Here is an 18,005-nt window from a genome sequence, read left to right on the forward strand (position 1 = left end):
ATTTTAGTATATTTATTTTATACTATCAGATTTTCACTTATCAGCTTAAAGGGTACCTTCATCCACAACAATGAGCATCAAATCAATGGTTACACTTGACTGGATCTGTTCAGAAACATGACTCTGATCTCTCCCAACATGCATTTAGCTGGACCTTTGATACCACACAATGTGAGCAGAAACACAAAGAGAAAGTTAAGACACTATGAGTTCACTCGGGTTCACCTGGACGAAAGGGTCACTTCGGGTCACAGGCATCTTGGAAGGAGACCATTTGCTGTCAGGTGAGACAGAGAAATTGTATTTGCAGAGAGGTTGAATACTTTGTTTGTACAAATGTAACCAGTACAAAACCACAGTGAAAGTTTGCGACCTTACCTGAAAAAGGTCATTGTGGGCTCCAAATGGGCCAAAATCCCTTGCAGACTTTGATACACTAACCTGTTACCATAAAAAAAAAAAAAAAAAAAAAAAAAAAAAAATACAAATAAATAACAGAATGAAACATTTTAAGATGCAAAATTATGTTGACAAGTTCAGCAGACCTAAACATTTTTATAGAGTAAACTGAAATGTCTGTGTTAATTGATTTTTTAAATGTTTTATTGTTTTAAGAAAAATAAGTAGTGGTACGTATGGCAAAAATATATATTTCTAAAACATGCTTTTAAATATATTATTTTAAAATATATATTTAATGGACTCAGAGTGAGTAGCTGTTTTTGTTTCTGGGTGAACCATTCCTTTAAGTTCTAACTCACTTCTAACTAACTCATTGTTATGTTATCTGAGCACAATTTCATTTGAAATTCAAAAAGACTAATGCAAACTGTTACTGTTGAGTCAAAACATTTGTTTTGTTTTTTGAATGTGGAAGCTGATCTTTACTTGTGGAATGGCTTCAATTTCATGGTTTCTTCAGATTAGACAGTGATTAAGATGATAGATTTGAGGCCAAGGATGATGCACGGGGAGTGCTTCCTCCTTTCCTTCCTTCCCACGTCACTCAGCGTGAGGAGAACATGACTCTGAGACTCCTGACATGATGTGATTTAGACATCAGCGCAGAGGACGTACACTCAGGGACAACACTGTCAGCATCTCCAGCCCCTCATTAGGATGCCAGCCAGATATGATTCTCTCCGTGAGAGGAATGTTCCCTTGTTTTATCACGCAAATGATCAGGGAGAAGAATCTGGAAGAATAACTTTGCATGAAATGTATACAGGCAAATATTAACATGACAGGAAATATTCTGCGGCTCAAATCCCCTCCAGAGCCTTTGCATTGGGTTGTAAAGCAGAAGGTTTTAATGTTGTAGCACCTTGAGAGGATTATTAGGATCTATAAAAGCTGCAAACTATATTTCTGTTCTTTGCCACTCCTGTGTGTTTCTCCGGTTCTCTTTTGCTCTCTCCCACCCCGACCTTATTTCTTGTCTAACACAAGCTTTGAGAAAAATGAGGATGGTTTGGCATTCATAAATCATGTTTAATTTGCAAATAGGCTTTCGAGCAGAACAGATTCTGCTTTGATTCTGTCAGAAGTGCTGTGAAATGAGAATTTGACAACTGTATACAAATTCAGCCCTATTGTTCTTGTAAATCTTAGTCTTGTGCATGTGTCTTCGTGCACATTCACCAAAACATCTCTTAAGGTAATGTCTGAAAGTGTGCTGAGACAGCTCTGTTATCATAAAAGCCTCTCCACATTCTAATATTTCATAGCCTCGGAGAAGGAAAGAATTGCTGAGAATTATTCATTTTCCGCTGTGTGAAAAGTTCAGCGCATGAATTTCTCCACAGCTCATGCGGTCGCAGTAGGAAACTATGACAGGATTTGGGCTCTCTGCTGAAGACGATTGCTGAAAGCCCATTATTTTTAGGCACAAGACGAATGCGGCATCAAGATTACATTGTCATGCAATCATACAACATTGCATTTGTCATGTAAGAATAGAGAACGGCAGGCTAATAAATAAGACCTGAAGATGCAGAAAGGATTGATGCTGAATGAATGGAGCTATAAATGTCCTGTTGAATGAGAGCTTTCAGAGTGAACTCCGATCAGTCACAAAAACCTCAACACGTATTAATTGAAGCAGTGTTGATTACTACATTTATTACTATGACAGATCATGGTATTGACTTCTCGACACAGTTTTTAAAGGGATAATTTACTGAAAACAATATAATAATAATAATAATAATAATAATAATAATAATAATAATAGTAAGATTTTTTTTTAAGTCACCACTTACCAACATGTCATTCCAATACTGTTTTTATAATATAATATAATATAATATAATATAATATAATATAATATAATATAATATAATATAATATAATATAATATAATATAAAGTTAACTAAAACTATATATAAAAAATAGGTGATTGAAATAAAATATAAATATTAAAAAAAAATTAAGGAAAGTAAAGTTGAAATACTAAAATTACAAAAATACAAGGTAAAAGAAGATTAAATGAAGGCAAAATTTAAATATAAAAAATAAACTAAATAAAAACACATAATTCAACTGCTAAAACATAAACTATATATATATATATATATATATATATATATATATATATTTTTTTTTTTTTTTTTTCAATGATTAGTTGAAGCTGCTCTTTAAGCTGATAAGTGAAAATATGTTAGTATAAAATAAATATACTAAAATGTATTTGAAATACATTTATTTAATGTTAAGTACGCTACAAATATTTTTTAATATTTAATCAAATACCCAGCAATTGTAATTTTAGTATACTAAGTCTGCTAAACAGGTACAACACATTTTATTCTTAATGCATTTTAATTGTGGAAAGTAGTGCTGCATTCCAACTGTAGAAAAAAATAACAAAAATAGCTTTTAAACTGTGAATATAAAAATAAAGGCTAATTATAAATATGAATAAATATAATAATAGCAAATATTAAACACAATAAGAAAAACTAAAATTATTACAAATATTTTTCTTTGAGTAAAACTGAAATAAAATATAAATATTTGAAAAAATTTATGTTACAAGCTCAGTTGTTGTTGTTTTTCGTTCTGATGTTTATGTATGTGTTTTGTTTTAACCTTCTTCAGGAGCTTTTTTGAACCCTCACCTAGATGTTTGGTTCAGTTTCTCTTTTGTTATTTTCCTTTGTTTTTGTTTATTTCGTATTTGCTTTGTGTTTATGTTTGTATTTTTTGTTGTTGTTTGTAGTATTTGTTCATACTTTGTAAATTCTTGTAAATATTGGTTTATTTGATTGTAGGTATCCGATACCATTTGTTGTTGTTGTTGTTGTTGTAATTTTCTTTGTCTTTGTTTGAAGCTCTAGCTAGGGAAGATAATTTTATATTTGTATTTTATTTTGACGAGGTTAAAAAGAGGGATGTTTAGACCCAGGATTGTTTATTGTTTTTTGGAAATGGGATAACAATTTAAAATATGTCTAAAACAACCCAGAAGATTCATAAAAGTGACCAAAAAAAAAAGCTAAATCGTATACTAAAATGCCATGATATAACTGACAACAGTTATAAGAGTCATGCAAAACAACATGAGGATGAGGTAATGGTGTTTGATTTTTGTCTAAATTTTAATCGTCTCACTCCAGCTCATCCCCCTGTAGAGATCTTCATCTGCATTCAAGTGTTGACATTTGAGTCTTCCGAACTTTCAAACAGAAAGGTCTGCAATGTGTCTGTGAGAGCAGAGCAGTCACATGCCAGCCATCAATCAGGAAACATTTGCTTATTATACACCCGCCATTAGTCTGACAGCCACACCTGCCATCAGCGTTAAAGCAGAGAAATGTAACAGACACAGATGTGTTTAAAACTGTCTTCATCATGCACCATGAATACAAATGATTATTATCGTGTCCTCATGAACTGTAATGGTAATACACCACACAATACTCAATGCATGCGTGCACATTGGTTCCTTCAGCTCAAGTAGGTCATGGAGAATCATCCACTCTTGAAATAATAATAGAGACTGACCCAGCTTTGAACAGGTATGAAGACTGGCCAGTGGAACAGTGGAGAAGCACACAATGAATTTAGCTTTTAGCCTTTATTTGTGATATTGGTAAAACCCTTGTTAGAAAGTAAATTATACAAATGTAGTAAGGCTTTTATTAAAAACAACTAAAAATTACAATGTGTAGGCTATATTGCTTTGTTTTGCGATCTAGAAACTGTTTAGAAATTTTTCAAATATATTTATAACATACATATTTTTTATATTTTATTTAATATTTACTTTTACTTTTCATATACTACAGGTGCATCTCAGTAAATTAGTTACAATTAGGAAAAGTTCATTTATTTCAGTAATTCAACTCAAATTGGTAAACTCGTGTATTAAATAAATTATATGCACACAGACTAAAGTAGACTAAGTCTTTTGTTCTTATAATTATAATTGTGGTGATTTTGACTCACATTTAACAAAAACCCACCAATTCACTATCTCAACAAATTAGAATATGGTGAAATGCCAATCAGCTCAAAACACCTGCAAAGGTTTCCTGAGCCTTCAAAATGACACACTTCACAATGAGTGTAAGTCACAATAATTCATTGCCAATAATCTGGCTGTTCACAGAGTGCTGTATCCGAGCATGTTAACAGAAAGTTGAGTAGAATGAAAAAGTGTGGAAGAAAAAGACTGGATTCAAGAATTTCAGTGACTTCACAAGGAATGGACTGAGGCTGGGGTCAAGGCATCAAGATCCACACACAGATGTGTCAAGGAATATGGCTACAGTTGTCGTATTCCTCTTGTTAGGCCACTCCTGAACCACAGACAATTTCAGTAGCATCTTACTTTGACTAAGGAGAAGAAGAACTGGACAGTTGCCATTGGTGGGTTTTTGTTACATGTGAGACAAGATCATCACATTTAAAAGAACCGAAGACTTCAGTCTGTGTGCACTGAATTTATTTAATACACAAGTTTCACAATTTGAGTTGAATTACTGAAATAAATGAACTTTTCCCCAACAATGTTATTTATTGAGAAGCACCTGTATATATATATACATGACATGAGATGTTTCAGATATATGTCAAATATTAAAATAATAAAGAGATGCATTGCCATCTTTTTATTATTTTTTATTCAGATGTTTTAAGGATTATAGAATATAGATTTTACTGAAAAATATGTTTATTGTGCAGTGGATATGACATATATACATCATTTATATATACACATAATTGAATATGTATGGACAGAAAAAAATAATACAAGTAATAAAAAGAATGGTTGCATGGTGTTTGTTTGTTGTGTTAAATATTGACAATAGTTTATTTTTATGAATTAGAAGATGTCTATTTATCTGCAGAGGTCAGGAGTGGAGCTTTTCTGTAACTTTCGCTTTGAATATTGTATGACTCTAAAGATTTTTATTTTATTTTTTTTAAGCACAAAAGCAAAAGTGGCCGAAAAAGTTGCAAGCACAAGCTTCTGATAGCACTCAGTGAAACAGCAGCGTTGTGTGAATCCCAGAGTTGTTGGCCTGCTCTCCCCCGTACAGAGAGTGTGTTCTCTGGTGTGATGTCCAGAGACTCGGCTTCATGCACAGTTAATGTCTCTGCTGTCTGGATGATTAACGTGGGCCGTTTCACTCTCCCATACGGGCCCCAAAAACTTGGTCCCACCTCACCTCACCTGCTCTGCCCGCTGCACTCCTGGCCTTGGTAAAAATAGACCCATCCAATATGTGAGCTGCCTTTTATTCCGCTTTCTAGGCAGGAACATACAGCCTGTTCTTACAGAATATATGATGGACAAGGACATATAATAAGGTGCATTTGATATTTAAAGGGGGGGGGGGTGAAATGCTCGTATTCACTAAATTTCCTGTTAATCTTGAGTACCTATAGAGTAGTACTGCATCCTTCATAACTCCAAAAAGTCTTTAGTTTTATTATATTCATAATAGAAAGATAGTCTGTACCGATTTTTCCCGGAAAAACATGACCGACTGGAGGCGTGACGTGTGGGCGGAGCTAAAGAATCACGAGCGCGAGTAGGCTTTTGCGTTGAGAGCGTTTGGAAGCTGTGACATTACCGTGAGGAAAAAAACATCATCCAAAATAAACCATGGCTAATAGTCAGATTCAGCCGTTTATTTATGATCCAGAATCAGATCCCGAGGCTGAAACTGAACGAGAGCAGCATCAGCAACGACTCGCTCCGAGCGGAGCTCGAACCCGGGTCTCCGGCATGGGAGGGGACTCACTAACAAGGAGGCAGAGATATTTGAAGCAGTTTTACTCACCGCCTGTGGTTCCAACACACATTGCATCATCCTTAAGAAATAAACAATACGCAAATCTGTCGTCAAACTGGGCTTTGTTTGTAAAACAAGCATTTTCGAATTGCAGGGAACAAACACAAACACTTGCACAACTCCGTTGATGCTCTGTAAAAATAAACTCCATCCACTGGTCCCTTAATGCTGTTTTTTCTTTGGTAATCTGTGCAGGGTTGTCTTGCCCTGGCAACCAAAAACACACTCCTGTGACATTTCTCGACGCTCTCACTCTGATCAGTGAATGTCTGTTGTGCTCTCAGTGCTCTGCTATACGGGAGCGATATAAATATATATATATATATATATAGATATATATACACTTAGGACCCATATAAGGAAATTCCGCTCCATCTAACGTCACACAGAGCCATACTCGAAAAAAACTTTCCGAAACTTGTGACAAACCGAGTATTTTGGGAACAAAAATACTCCTTCAAATGTACAACTTAATTTTTGAAACTTTGTCCATGTTTAGCATGGGAATCCAACTCTTTAACAGTGTAAAAAACTCAGTATGCATGAAATAGCATTTCACCCCCCCTTTAATTATACATCTAAATAGAACTTTGATACACAAGTTATACATTACTTTATGATTCTGGCCTCTAAAGTAAGTAAGTTTATAGAATTAACAGTTTTCCTGTCTAGTTTAGAAATATAAAATTGTGACTTTAAAGGATATTTATTTGTTTATGCACATTGCCGGTAAAAAGTAAGAAATATTTTTATTTTGTATTATTATTATTATCTTTTATGTTAAAATAACTCTAAGTAATCCAGCAATTATTTAACCAAAAATACAGTAAAAACTGTAATATTGTGAAATGGTATTACAATTTAAGAAGAACTGCTTTCTGTTTGATTTTTCAGTACTGAAATATATTTATTCCTATGATCAAAACAGAATTTTCAGCATCATTACTCCAGTCTTCAGTGTCACATGATCCTTCTGAAATAATTAATATGCTGATTTACTGCTCAAGAGACATTTCTGATTATTATCAACATTGAAAACAGTTTTGCTGCTTCATATTTGTCCAGAAACTGTGATTCACTATCATTTAAAAGGTTAATATTTAAATAATCTAATAATAACATAAATGTAGTAAGGTTTATATTTACAGCAACAGATATATATATTGACAGGTATTGTATGATAAATAATTTTGTCTCTTTTTGGTCGCAATTGATGCTCAGTATAATGGTACTACAATATTGCATAATGTAATTACATCTACAGACGAACTGCTCAGGAAAAAAAGACACTCCTGTATAACCTTGTCTATCAATACTAATTAGTAGCACACTCACTTTTGCAGTCCACGGTATCGATCTGACATGTCAATAGCAAGTCCCAAGCTGTAGCATTAATAAAACACTTTATTGAATCAAGCCATGGACCTGAGGGTGTGATAAAAGTGGTTTGAGGACAATTAATTTCCCTGATAGCGCAGAAACAGCGAGGCCTGCGCCTGCTGCGGCTCCGTCCTTCACACTGTCTGATCTGCTCGCCAACCGCATTCAAGTCTGATGCTAATTTGAATGACACCGATGGAAATCTTGGCTCTCTTTCAGGGGACTAGATTTGGGCTGGCCTGGCGACCTTCTCCAGAAGAACATGGAAAACGTCTTTGCTCAATATGTCACAGCGGCGGTAATAGAGGAAGACAAGAACGACGCAGGGATCATTTTAAAACTGCAGCAGGACAGTTTGGAAAAACTAAAAAAAAAGTGTGGGATGATACGGCGTATGCTTGACAGTTGTAAGATGAGATATAAAAGTTACCCTTCTTATTAAGGTGTCCTTGCTAAAGAGTAACTGTGCATTTAAGTACTAAGGTTTGGGTTGGTTGCTTTAGAGTTACTCTATTAGTAAAAATTCTAATTAATGATTTTATAATAAAAGGATTTTGTCTAAATGTTACAGCCCCACAAACAAGCAGATCAAACACAGAATTTTTTAAATCACAATTACAATTTTTATTGGGAAAATTACATTTTCAGATTTTCCCCATCCATCATAAACCAGTGGCTATATATATATATATATATATATATATATATATATATATATATATAAAATTATTATTATTTAATAGCCATATAGTTATATAATCACAAAATGATGGGCCAAATTGTGCAGCCTTACAAAAAACAAACCTGCACTTTTTTTAAATACATTTTCAATCACAGTTGCAATTTCAATAATCAAAAATAAATAAATAAATGCATAAATAGCTGTTATTACATTAGTAATTATATGTACCATATGTAATAAGGACACTGCAAAACACTATAGTGTTACCAAAGTATGATTTAATTTATTATCTCGAAGCAGCAAAAACCTGAATGAATTACTTTACCATATACAGTGAAAAGTATTATTATAAGTAGTAAAAAAAGAAAGAAAGAAAGAAAGAAAGACAAAAAAATGACAAAAGAAATGTAAAAGTACAGAGGTGCCTTTGTGTTGTCACTCATAAATAAATAAATATATATAAATGCAATAACAGGTAGTAGGTAAACACTGTCAAATTATTTTTTTTTTTTTATTATTTTTTTTTTTTATTTTTTAAGTAAAATGTAAGATTTATTGTGTAAAGTAAAGTTAAAAGCAGTAAAAGGACATTTTTACCACTGCTTGACACATCGTATGATTATATTTTATTTAAATACTTCTCATTTTCGCTTATTAATATATTTTAAAGGTAAAAATCAGATTATGGTAGATTGGTACATTATTATTTTATTATTAATAACATATATTATTATAATTAAAACACCGTCACTGCATTTTTATGGTGAATTTCTGGCAAACACACCCATTACAGATTTAACAGGATGTCTTTAAATCGCACCTGCTCTTATTGAAGCATTTACTTTTGTTTATGTATAATTTAGATTAATTTACGATTCCTTTTGATAATTCGGAGGTTTTAATATGGATTTAATTTCAAGAAATCTTACAATATAGACATTTTGCCATCACGTATATTAGAAAGCAAAGCAAATCAGTGTGCTAAAGACATAAACATCCTATGCTTTAGCACTTAAAGACCAAATTATTTTCGAATCTTAATTACATTGTGGAGTTAAATCTGAAGCAAATTAGCCTTCTAAACACAGTTGAAACAAAAGTGTTCAGAGGGGGTTAATTGAATTTTAAGCCTTGTCAGAGAAGATTACGAAGTCCGTGAAACCCCACTTAAATTATGTCATTAGCATGTGGATTAAGGTCACCAATATTTTTAACATGCAATTATGGTTTAACTGTCTATGTATTCACAGCGGTTTGTATATTATGGCTTTCTGTTTGCTGTTTTGCCATGCTAAACATTTAGCATAATGTAGAATATAAGGCTTTTTTTTTTTTTCTAAAACAACTATGAAATGACAGATCATCAATGAAATGCAGTAAAAAGCGTCTAGTGAAGTGGCTGAAACGTCAATCAAGCGCAGGAAGTCAGTGTGATATTTTCTCTCGTCCTTGGATGCCAACTCATACTGACAGAAAGCTAAGGATGTAACCATGTCAACGAATTATTCATGTCAAAGTGTTCAAGTTATGACAGTCTGGAAATATTCACATTTTTTAAAAGCTCTGCAGCATGTTGTTGTATATATGGATGGATGGATCCTCTCGGTCTGAAGCCAACTTTCATCCCGTAGTGGAAGTGAAGTCATTTGGCCTGTCATTTGAAATGCGACTCTCGGCTTTTACATTAATGAGTACTGATGATGGTTGATAATTACCAAATTAAACCAAATTACTGATGATATGGAAAATAATTGCACATCATTACATTTGCATGTTTTATTCAAGAGGAGTGGATCTGGCACCAACATGAAATGTTCCGTTGTTTGAGAGCTGCATGATTAATCAAAATAAAACCAGGATCACAATATGGATTATTATTATTATTGTGATTATTTAACTGCAAAGGCTGTAATTTCATCAAATAAATGTATGTGTGGTGTGCTTCAGAGGAAAGTGCAGCACTGTGTCCTTTTACATGAGCTTTCCATGAAAATACAACAAGTAACAATAACAATAATAATTGATTTTTAGTTTTAATTTAGTTTTGATATTTTCATAGTGTCTATAATTTTACCACTAAATGTATTATTATTAATATTTAATTTTTCTCAAATACTTATTTCTTATTTTAAAATAAAATACACTAATAGTCATAAATATTTGTGTTGTAATTTTACAGTTGTGACGTACTATTATTATTATTATTATTATTATTATTATGTTTGACTTACTCAACGTTTTATTTCACATTGAAATATTACAATAGTAATGTCACATTATACATATATAATGAAAGCTCTACCAACAAGCACAACAAAGACGGATTTTCTTTTCAAAATCTGAATCGTAACATTTCTCCAAATCGTACCACCCTACATTGTCCATTGTAGTAAATCTTTTCCTTACAATTATGATAAGTGATTATCAACAAAATTAAATCTTTAAGGGCTCCCTGCAGTTTTCCACCGGTTTAATGTTTAAAAATCAAGGAATTTAGTCAGCCATAGATATTAGTAATTTCATATTTTAGATTATAGATATATTTTTTTATTATTATTATTTACAATGAAATATTACAAGACAAATAATGCTTTTATTTAGAATTTTTCATAATTGACTACAAATATTGTTATATAACAATAATCATGACATTGTTATTATTATTACACCTTTCTGTAAATCTCTCATTCCCATCCTATTGTTCCCATCATGCTCCCTCCCTCCATCCATCCATCCATCCATCCATCCGTCCCCCATCGTGCCCCAAGGTAAAGCATCCCATCTATTAACCGACTCTGACAGCGCCGGTCCCCTCAGAGGTCCCCTCGGTCAGCAATCTGAAAGGCCTGTGTTTGCCTCAAGGCGTGATGCTTCCCGCCGCTGGACACTTCAAACCCATATGCCTATAACCCTTTTTATTTTAACTTTTAATTAATAAAGGCATCTTAAGCGCACTCAAGGTAATTAGCGCTGTGTTGCGTTGGTGCTGTGGAGCAGATGGTGATTGACAATCAAGGCAAGTTGCTCAATCAGCCGCCATTAGTCTGGTGTCATTAATTATCAAGCGAAGTTTACGTTTGGTCCCCAAAGTTGATAGAAACATTAGACGGAGAATGAAACATGAATTCATGAAACATTGATTCTCCATCTCCATCCACACGCTGCCAACGCATGCTTTAAAGAGTATATGGAGATGGAGAACGCCTTTTGTTGAGCAGCTGGCAGAAAGCAGCAGAAATCACACACTCAGCCTTTTGCTCAATACTTCACTAACTGTTTGGTTTTGCATATCGCTTTATCTGCTTATTTAACACACTTAGTAAAATATTTGATGTGGACTTAAATCAAACTTTGCCAATTTTGTCAAAGCAGTGTTATTGTTGTACTTTATTTGAATACTATTATAATTGTATTATTATTATTATTATTATTATTATTATTATTATTATTATTATTATTATTATTATTATTATTATTTAAGGTTTATTTTTATTTATTTATTATTTCTTTGTCCTTACAATGTTTTAAATGAACTTTTATTTGTAAGTTTTATTTTTTATATAGGCTACTGTGTTTTAAGTTTATGTTTTAGTCAAGCTTTTGTAAATTGTATTATTTGTAATAATTTGTTTAGCTTTTTTGTAGTACTTTGAGGACTTTTATATTATATTTAAACATTTTGATTTTTTTTATATTTTAAGTTTTTCATTTAATTCAATTTTACTTTACATTTTAATCAATATTGTCATTTTCAGTTATATATCTATTTAGCTTTAATCTATATTTATTTTTGTTTTAGCAATTATTTATTTTTTGTTGTATACTATTGTATTTTATATTTTCATATTTCGAATTTTAATGTTTTGTTTTTATTTTAATTTCTAAGTGTATGTTTTTATAAAAAAAATTATATTTTTAGGTTTATTTTGCTTTATTCATTCTTTTTTTCTTAGTAATTATACTTTAAATTGTTTCTTCAAAAATTATCTATTTTATGTATTTTTTCTTATTTCTTATTTTATTTTAATAATTTTTGACCATTTACCATTCTGACTTTCCCCATATAGTTAATAATAACAACACTGTATCGAAGAACATTGAGAACAAGTCAATCGTCCGTTCATTATCTGGCTCGGCTCGGTGTTCATCTTCAGTTCTCTCTTCACAGCAGTTCAGTCAGTGTACTGTTTGAGTGTATGCATTACTCCGGGATATTGGTTTATTTTAACTCAGAGGGAGTGTCAGCCACATTACAAAAGTGAACAGCTTAAGTCATTTGTGGATTAATGCATATTGGAGACGCGAACCGTTTAAAACAATTCAGTTGGATGTGGTGAACTGGTTCAAAAAGATCCGGTTACATCGAATGATTTGTTCGCAAAATGGATATCACAAACTGCTTTGTTTTGAACTGTTTTTACAACAGACACGGAAGAGAAGGCAATGCTGAATAAAGTCGTCGTTTTTGCTATTTTTGGACCAAAATGTATTTTCGGTGCTTCAACAAATTCTAACTGACCCTCTGATGTTACATGGACTACTATGATGATGTTTTTCTTACCTTTCTGGACATGGACAGTATACCATACACACACTTTTAATGGAGGGACTGAGAGTTTCCGGACTAAATCTAAAATATCTTACACTGTGTTCTGAAGATGAACTGAGGTCTTACTGGTTTGGAACGACATGAGGGTGAGTTATTAATGACATCATTTTAAAATTTGGGTGAACTAACCCTTTAATTATGCGAATCTGGTGACATTTCTGAAATGTTTACATTGGCTATGTTGTAAACAACGTAAAACCCTTGTGACAATAATCTGGTCCCTTGTCCACCTTAATGTGGTTTTTATTTTATCCATTAGACATCATATTTGCTACCCTCAGTGTCATATCAAAGTTTTCAAAGTTTATATTGAGTAAACATCCAACATGTTCCTCATACACTCATTTCTAAAGATCGTGATTGGCTGAACGGCTGGGGACTTGCAGCTGTAGCCCTACATGAGAAAATAAATCTGATAGACCTTGAGACAATGGAACTGAGGCACTTATAAAGTTTTCTAAAAATAACCAGAGAGAAGAAGATGGAGCATGACGCTGGGGTCAGTTTCGATGATGCCTCAAAATACCACACTGGCGAGCTCACTGATCCTGAGTATCAGCTCACTGTTCCTTTGATATTACATCATCATCATCAATAGCAGTTTCTGAACTCCATCCTAATAAATCTCACAGTGAATTCAGTTAATGTCGCCTGATTCCTGCCGCCATTATTTGTTTTCAGTGCAGCTGAAAGGAGAATATGTATTTTCAAGTAAAACACATTATAAGAGAACTCAGAAAGGTTGGGGTCAGTACAACATATATTTGTAAAGAAATTCATATTTTAATTCAAATTATCAAAAGTGACAGTGAACTTTTTTTTCAAACAAAAATTGAATACTACTAATAATAAGTTTCATCATTTGAAATAACTACTGTTATTTTGAAATTTCTACAATGTTGTTGTTAAATAACATAAATATATTAAAATAATTTCAATAATTACAATTAAGATTTATAAAATAAAATAAATATTCTGGGAAGATCAATTTAAAATAAAATAAAATAAAATAAAAGCTGGAAAATATGCCTTGGAAACTGAAATAAAAATAACCTCTCAGTTATGTATGGTAACAAATGTGTAAAATGACATTCACACAAAGAAAATGACATACACAAATGTTTACGACATATTTACTTTTGCACTTTACCTCAGTTTCGCTGCACAAACATCAAGTCAGCAATTACAACCTCTCAGACTGTACAAGTTCAAATCCTAGCGCTTTGACTTTTGCTACACATTTTTTGGGTCAATGCTCGACCAATGAACAACGCCACCCATCGCGACTTGCCAAGAAAGAAATGTGTGTTTTATGCATACGTATCAGTTATTTGTAAAACACTGCAAACTATTTTCACTGAATATCCTTAGCCTTTACAGGATTTTAAGAAACTGCATTCAGTTTGTCATTCAGGTATTATCTGGTAGACAAATAATGCAACATATTTCATATGTATATCCTATTGCAGATTTGTGAGTGTGCAATTTCAACTTACAAATACAAATGTTATTATCATAAGGTCTCACATTCATATTTTCAACCTCTCGAGTTAAGCTATTAATTTACCTCCATACTTTTCAGTTTCAAATGAATTTGAATTTGTCAGACATTTGACTGTAAGTGTAGAAATACACCATATTACAAATACAGTCACATATACTGTATTTAGGACAGCAGGTAGAAATAAATGCTCAAAAACGGCAGACATGGGGATTTTCACCAATGGCTGTGTGAAATGAAAGATGAGGACAGATTGCCGGAGTAAGTACCTGTATCACACAGAATGACAGAGGTGAAGTGAAGCTCTTGAGCTTCCAGCTTCATTGTCTGGGAAAGGGCAGATGCCGAGAGACCTCCTGCCTGCGCGATTGTGATGGCAAAATGAAAGAAGTGTCTCTTTTCTCCGAGGCTAAACCCAAGCATTAATGAAAAAGATAAATAAATAAAACCCACAGTTGAATCCTCTTCTTTTAAAATTTAATGTTCAATCCTGCCACATCTCTCCAGAAGAGAAAAGGTTTTTTTACCTCCTCTACCATTTCACAGGCTGAATAGTAATGATACAGTATTACATTTCAGCTGGACAGATGTGGCGTCAAACTCTTGGGGCCCCTTTACAGGCAATAATGTACATGCAAAACCCGTCAGAAGAGTTTATGAGAATTAAGAAACAAGCTCCACAGGATTATCATCACTCATTTTCCAGGTTCGTGTGGAGCAGGCAAAAATACGAGCATCGGCCAAAAATAACTGAGTCTGCAAGTGAGTCATCCAAAACAATGTGCTGTGATGATCCTCACAAAACAGCAGGGCTCGCATGATGTTCGTGCTTCAACGTCAGAAGTCTGGAAACATTATGAATTTTAAATGTTTGATGGAGTCTCTTATGCTCACCAGGACTATATTTATTTAATTAAAAATACAGTAAAAACTGTGAAATATTGTTACAATTTTAAAGAACAATGTTCTGTTTAAATATATTTTAAAATGTAATTAATTCCTCTGATCAAAACTGTATTTTCAGCATCATTCCTCCAGTCTTTAGTGTCACCCTTCAGAATTAATTCTAATATGCTGATTTGCTGCTCAATTATTATCAGTGTTTGGTTATTAATAATGGATCTTAATATTATCAATGTTAAAAACATTTTTTGCTGCTTAATATTTTGTGGACACTTTTTAGCAGGATCTTTTGATGAATCGAAAGTTCAAAAGAACAGTGTTTCCCTATCTGTCGGTCACTACGAGTTATGTCGACCGACAGATGGGGTCTCACTTGGGAGGCCAATCATCTCTTAATTTAGGAGAAAACGCCAATGAAAATTGGCTAGTGGATTAACATACCTGAGCCACTCCCCGTGCCAACGGGTATAAATAGGGCGACAGGTGCATCCACTCATTAGATTTTTGCTTCGGAGCCGAGTGTTTGTGTGAAAACGCTGTCTTCCGTGTCTGCGCATTCAGCACGCTGAAGGCGCGTTCGTGGATGGTTCATGCACGCACTGCGTGTGTGACCATGGCAACGCTGTGATCGCGTCTCCCCTTTCTTAAAGGGAAGGGAGCAGACCCCTCTGTCACTACCCGTTCTGGTTTATCTGTCTCGAGCAGAGGACCACCGGCTAGTGCTCTGGGAGATTTGAAGGTGACAGTGAGTCTGGATTGTGGATGCCATAACCCTGGCTTATCATGCTCAGGATGTGCCCTGTCCTTTCAGGTTGGGAGCTCACTCAACTAGAAGTGTTGCATCTTCCTGGGCGCTGGCTCGTGGTGCCTCACTGACAGATATTTGTAGAGCTGTGGGCTGGGCGACCCCTAACACGTTCGCTAGGTTCTATAGTCTTCTCGTAGAGCCGGTATCCTTCTGTGTTGTCACCTAAAACGGGTATTGGCACTGAGAGGCCCCGGTTGGTGTTGGCTTGCTTAAACTGCTCCAGAGTGTCCGTACTGTAGACCCTGTTGAGATCCTCCATCACCTTAAGTAGCCGGACGCGGCGGAACGTCCGGCGCCAGGCTTTCATGATGTGAGAACCATGGAAGGGTGGTTTCTATAGAGAGACCTATGTGGTTCTCGTATGTGAATAGTCCATGGTATAGCCTTAGAGCCCATGTTTCCGCAGCAGACTTCTGCCTTCCCAAGAGGGTTTTTAATCACCTCAATTTTCTCAGTATACTCCTAAATGGATGCTATATGTGTATTTGCCTCCGAGACCTCCTTCCCTAAGGGTACCCATGGACGTTTTGATAGGGATCACATATTCGGCGGTCACCAACGTGGCTTCAAGAGTGACCGACTGAAAGGGAACATCTCAGTTACGTATGGTAACCCTCGTTCCCGAAAAACTGGAATGCATTGCACCTGCTGCCTTCTTATACTCACGCAGTGATCAGCGGCAGCTGGATGCAATAATTGCATGCCAATGTGCATTGGCTCGTTTAGTTTACACTCGAAGTAGATTGGTCTATCGAAGCGATATCCCATATTTGTGACGTCTCCGTTCCCTCCTTCAGGGAACGAGGGTTACCATACGTAACCGAGACGTTTCTGTATGAATAACATAAAAATTTTTAAGAAATGCATATTAGAATGATTTCTGGAGGATCATGTGACACTGAAGACTGGAGTAATAAGGCTGGAAATTCAGCTTTGCATCACATAAAAAATAAATTTTTACAATATATTACAATATTAAACAGACATTTTGAATTATAATAATATTTCACAGTTTTTATTGTATTTTTTGCATATAAATGCAGCCTTGGTAAGCAGAATAGACATTAAAATCATGATGAAGCTGAAACACATTTGAGCGACTACTAATTGTATTCGATTTGGATGCACAAGAAAAAGAAGGGAAAGAGTAAATTAGACAGAATTCCCTTTATTGGCATGGTGAGGCTGATGAAACATAAAGAAAGTTCACAACAAAGATTGTACAATACGTACAACTACAAAGGCATTGGTTAGGACTCAGCAAAAGGCAACATGGACAGGAGACAAAAGAAGATAACAGCCAAACACAGTCTCCTTGACCCCCAAAACACACACACCCACACATTATCAAATCCACACACGGAAACACACACACAGCCCCATTTAGATAGATCTGCTTCTTCATGGAAACACACACACACACACACACACAAACACTATCAATTCCATACACAGAAACACACACACCGCATCATTTAGGTAGATCTGCTTCTTCATGGAAACCCTTCAGTAGTTTTTACTATGGTAAAAAGTCTCCCACTACAAAAGATACACCCCATCATGTGTTGTAACATATTGCTACAGCAATTTACAAAGCAGATTTGCAACAGACACAATGCAATGATTAAAGCCACACATAATGAACGCGACATACCCAAGCTCTGTGCAGAAAATGATGCTCTTTCAGTTCCTTAAACTGGACATTTACACTGTGAATATGGGTTTCTCATTCAAAAACAGATCAGCACAACATCAAAACCTGCCACTAAATGACAAAGAAAGGTTACTCTAAGTGTCACTGACAAGGTCCTGTTGT

This window comes from Carassius auratus, chromosome 32 (assembly GCF_003368295.1).
Source record: "Carassius auratus strain Wakin chromosome 32, ASM336829v1, whole genome shotgun sequence".
NCBI classification, from domain to species: domain Eukaryota; kingdom Metazoa; phylum Chordata; class Actinopteri; order Cypriniformes; family Cyprinidae; genus Carassius; species Carassius auratus.